Raw genomic sequence first — 5,386 nt, forward strand, 5'->3', positions numbered from 1 at the left:
TCCACATCTAAAGAAACGCATAATCATCATTATGCATTCCTCAGGGAATTGCTTTTGTCACTAGATAATGTACAGAAATATAATAGGCTCTTAAACAAGTACATTCTTATGCTTGCACATATCCTTAAATGCTAACATGCAGATAACTTGTATTTGTTTCACAATGATTTTCATTTACTTCCTGAAATAAATTTTGTGTAATAGCTTGTATAAGCCCCATTTTAACCAAAAAGACTTTTCTTCAGATCATCCAACCATGAAAAAATTTATGTCATATTAAAGATATTTTGAAAATCTGTTTCATACTTAAGTGTTTATTGAATGTGTACTATATGCCAGGTAGCTGTATTTCAGGTGCTTAAGAAACAGCAATGAGTAGGATAGAGTAGTGTCTACCTTGACGGAATTTAGAAAATAACTTTGTACTGTGGTAGCCACTCAGGTGATATAAGATGCCCCTGAAAACTTCTTGAGAAATAATATTTACATTACAACCTAAACCTTGAGGAAAAAAAAATAGACCTGGAAGCAACAAAGGTCCTGACAATGTAATCCTCTTGAATTGGCTGAGGCAGTAAAGAAAGAAAAATGCAATGAAAAGAGAAAGAAAAATAAAGCGCAGTGAACCAATGGAAGACAAGAAGAGCCAAAACTGAAGATGTCATTAAAACCAGTTCCTAACCGGCCTGGTGAAGTTTCTAAAAGCGGCTTTGAATTCATTCTGAAATTTGCTGTCTGAGTTTTAAGTTAGAGAGCGACTTAACTGTAAACTTTTTACTTATTTCACTTTCATGAACATGATGTAAACAATAAATGAAGGATTGTGTTGCTCAGTTATATTGCTTCACGATTTCCAAACTAGAGCTTGTTTATCACCAAGGTCATTATCTGTTCTGAACACTGAAGAATAAACACTTGATTCTGTGGTTTTAACAAAACGTAAGAGTTGCTTAGAAGGCAATAATCTTCAGACCACAATGAAAACACTGAAATTATGTCTCAACGGCATTAATGTCCATGGACTAAAATATTTTCTCCTAGCTCAGAGATCATCGCTATTCTCTACCGTGTGTGCTTGCCCTTCCACAAGGTGGAGCTATTTCTCTGGAGACTTGGCTCAGCTCGTGTTGAAGCAAGATGTAATCACGGGACCAGAACACACAGACAGACGTGAGCAGCATCTTTTCTGGCCTATGGCTTTAGGAGCCTGGTGAGTTTTCTTCATTATCTTGTTCCCCTTCTTCCACTGGAAAACAAACGATACCAGGCTCAATGAGATGTGGAAGTTACAAGATAGAACACATTCAGTTCCTTAATTTCTAGGTGGAAGGAAGCAAACCACCAAACTGAAACACTCACTTTTGGGCTGTTCCACCTCTCCTTTCTTCTACTCTCTGCTATATGCATCTTTTCCCTCACACCAGATGACCAGTACAGTCAGTGAGGCACTGCTGAAGGTCCTTCTGCTCGGGGCTATCAGACTCCCTGTGTCTGCCCTTCCTTCCACAGAATCCTTTACCTCCTGCCCTAGACACCTTGGAAAGGGGAGTTAGAGATGGAGAATGAAGACTTTAGCAATTGTTTTGCTTAAAGGATTCTCTTTTCCTATTCAGTTTTTATACTGACTGGTAGACCAGAGACCAAATGCATTTATCCAGGGTGCCTTCTTTCCCATAGCAGTGGAGCCCTAGCTGTCTGAGTCCTAGAACAAACAGGTAAATCCAAAAGGTAAGCAGTGTGTTGAGGCGAAGAGCAGTTTAGTGGATTTAATTTAGTTCCCTAAACTTGCTAAGGTAGGCAGGAAGTCAGTTAGCAGGAACTGGAGAGTTATCAAAATTGAAGTCGGCATTCCTTCCCTGGTTAACAGAGCTACTTATATCAAACAAACCAATGTTAAAGTAGATATTTAATAAGGAACATGAAACAGGCAGATAAATGTTTAGTAAGACAATGAGTTTATTTCCTGAAGAATCCAAGCAATTGACGAAAACTGAGCCGGTTGAGGGAAATGTTTATGCTAGCCACTTGGCAGTGTAGAGTAGTACAGAACAGCCTATATATTTATTAATTTATCCACTTAATTTTGTGATAGCAGAGAATAAATCCAGGACACCTCAAACCCCTTTTTAATTTTATCTTTGTTTACTTTTTTGAGACACAGTACTGCTAAATTGCTAAGTTATCCAGGCTGGGCTTGAACTTGCGATCCTGTCTCTGCCACCAAGAAAGCTGTGGTTACGGGCATGTGCCACTATGCTTGACTTAGTTTTCATTTTAAAAGGGCCTGGATTTCCCTCCTAGTCGCACTGAAAAGGATCTGTTCCTATCTCAGAAGATCTGAGCTTCCCTTTCTGAGTAGACTAACGCTCTCTACGAATGGTCTAATATATTCATGGAAGAGGAATTTAAGTGAAGGAAAGAGCAAGGAAGACAGTGGAGGGACACCAGGATGGGAGGCTGTTCAGCAGAGCTTAGTAACCCAGAGGGTAAGACCGGTAAGGGTATGGTATCTGGTGTCATGTTTAATACTAGCATGAATACTGATACGAATCTCTGGAGTATAATGAATGGCAAACACACCAATGTTGCACAAGTGAATGAATAAATGATGGATGGGTGACGACTGAGTGAATCTTGAGCTCTGAAATGGGCAGCGTGGTGGAAGTGAAACTATTCAGACTCACCTGATGATCTTCATTCAAAAATTTGGATTCACAACATCTTCCATACCACCCTTCTTCAACAGTGACTCCAAGAATCTCCCAGTGATGGGGGGAATTAAAGCCCTGCAAAGTTTCAGATTGCCAAGGTGGAGAAAACAGTCAGTGTGGAGTTGAACCTCAAGTTACCCAGAGCTAACTTTCCAGTTCAGCAGCGGAAGATTAAAACATAAAACCAAAACCAGACAAACAAGCAAACCAATGCTAGCCTCAAATAGATGGGAGACAGAGATGTAAAAGGAGAAGTTTTGCAGAGAACAGAGAAAACAGTAATATTTTATGTTAGATAAAAGCCTATTTCTAATTAAGTGCTGACCCTGCACTCACGTTCTCAAACTCCACTGTATGCACATCTAGGAATCACACGGTATCCCTTTTTCCCATTGCAGATACTCGTAGTCCAACACAATTGCATACCACATAAAGTGACCTGTGACTTTCTGTTACGAACAGCTGTCTTTCAGAAGAAAAGAGTATTCCCACAGCCACTTAAAATACTTTTGGAACCAATCCAATCAATGAATATTTGAAAAATATTCTGTAAATGTTTGTCTTTTCCCCTTTAAAACAGTGACTGTCCTCACTATATGATGCACCATCTTGGTGAAAAATAGCAGAAATCAAAGAGTGAATACTTTCTAAAACAAAGAAAATACCTTAAAACAACTTTAGATTTTGAATTTCAAAGATCGCATTATCTTTAAATATTTTATCTGAAGATATTTTAAGAATATTTTAAAGGTAACACTAACCGTTTGCAAATAACAAATTGAAAGAGTCATTGGCTACAACATCAGGCAATTTATTTATTATACTTAAATACAGTAGTGTCTTTACAGTATTAAATTTTACTATAATCTACCATGTGACTTCAAAATGCCTGTCCTGAATCTGGTTCTTGCTATGACACAGTCAGAGGAACCCTTTGAAATACCTCTAGATGGCAATGTCTCATTGAAATTATAATTGGAGGCATTACAAAGTTTTAATTGTAGTAGACTTGTGAAGTGAATCCCATTGAATTACAAGACAGATATGTAAATTTTTACATTTATCTGTCTATTTAAATTTTTCTTAGCAGGCTGGACCAAAAAAAAAAAAAGAAATTAAATAAAAAGGTAAGTTCTACCTAGCAAGAAGGTTCAAAGAACAGTGATGGTTTGCCTTGAGCCACATGGACCTGCTACATAGTTTACCTGACTTCAGCAACTTTTCAGTCAGTATGCACATTTCGGAACCCACCAGCTCCTATTTCAGATATGTGTGAGTCTGTGTGTGTGTTTGTATATGTGTGTATATGAGTGTGTGTTCTTTTCTTCACAATAGGAAATAGAAGCTGCACATCAATTTTTAAGATTATACTTTTCTTTGGCTACCCAGGACAAGTTTTAGGTTTGCAGTGGTCTATAAACTGTACAGTTGGACTAAGAACTTCCTTGTTCACAGGACGTGAAACAAAGGTGGATTTAAATCTGTGTGATGGAAGCATCTGCTTAGGCTCTCTGAGTTTGGTGTCCTTAGTAATAAAATGGGCATAATAGTTAACCACATGCTTATGGTAAAAATAAGAAGATGGTATACATAAAACAGTCCTGGTATCGGATACATAAGAAGGCAGATGGCAGCTGTTCCTTTGCTTCTGTTGGATTTTCAAGGTGAACCATGCCAAGTTTGCCAGCCAAGATCTAACTTAACTGAATAACTAAAAATATCAGTCCTCTCCCTGTCATTTCACCTGTTATATTTCAATCTCTATTCATTCTTCAGAAGCCACCTACAGTTTTTCTGTTGAAACATTTCCCACATACCAAAATCAAATGGAATTTTCCATTTCCCTCACTCCAGCCACACTCATTGACACTTTAGCTGCAACTTTGCCATGTTGTGTTGTTGCTTATCTGCGCTCCACCCTGAAATAGACTATGGTTTGAGGTCAAAAACTGCACTGTAATGATGTTTGCTTTTCCAGTGCATAATACAAAGCTTGGCTCATAGTAGGTTCTCCCTAAAGGTTTGTATGAATGAAAAGATGAATGAATGGATGGATGAATGAATGAATGAATGAATGAAATGGACGGTGACTGACCTTATCTCGACCACATCTGCAATCTCATGATTCCCGTACTCCTTTCTTAATACACTGCAAAATCAATCCCCTGTGCATTGCACTTTTCCCAGGATGGTGGGAGGAACTACTTATCTAGTCCCTTTGATTTGAGGCCACAAGGAAATGCTGTTGGAGAGATTGCCTTTCGGGAAGCAGTAAACCTTTTATTCCATTTTCCCCTTGATTTCCTTTTTCAGATTCTCTTTGTCATGTCAGACTTGAAAGTTTAAGCCATATTTCTGTGCCTAGTAAATGCTTCTGCCAATGATAAAAAATGAAGACACAGATAAAAACTGGAAATAGCCTTCCTAGCTTTCTGGCATCATGCATAATTAGAATTCTAATGTTACAATTGAAAAACAGAGAACTATCTATGCTTGAAAACTGTTCCAGTACTCCATTAAATTTTATTTTTCTACTCTACCAAAAAGAATTTGACAAATGTGTTCATAAAGGTAATATAAAATGTGAAAGTTATAGGGTATTTTAGAAAAATATATAGCTTGTTCGTTCTGTTTTCATTTTTGCTTTTTTTCATTTTTTCAACTCAAAGTTGTAT

General features: G+C 37.7%; 1 long non-coding RNA gene across 1 annotated transcript; it reads right to left on the reverse strand.

The window, feature by feature from the left end:
- Positions 1-1,103: 1,103 nt before the first annotated feature.
- Positions 1,104-2,922, reverse strand: LOC102013702. Its single transcript, XR_263142.2, has 3 exons — positions 2,685-2,922; positions 1,360-1,535; positions 1,104-1,246 (listed from the first exon to the last, which is right to left on the reverse strand). It is a non-coding gene; the product is annotated as an uncharacterized LOC102013702 (long non-coding RNA).
- Positions 2,923-5,386: the final 2,464 nt, after the last annotated feature.

This window comes from Chinchilla lanigera, unplaced genomic scaffold, assembly GCF_000276665.1.
Source record: "Chinchilla lanigera isolate Chin_1 unplaced genomic scaffold, ChiLan1.0 scaffold00062, whole genome shotgun sequence".
NCBI classification, from domain to species: Eukaryota; Metazoa; Chordata; class Mammalia; order Rodentia; family Chinchillidae; genus Chinchilla; species Chinchilla lanigera.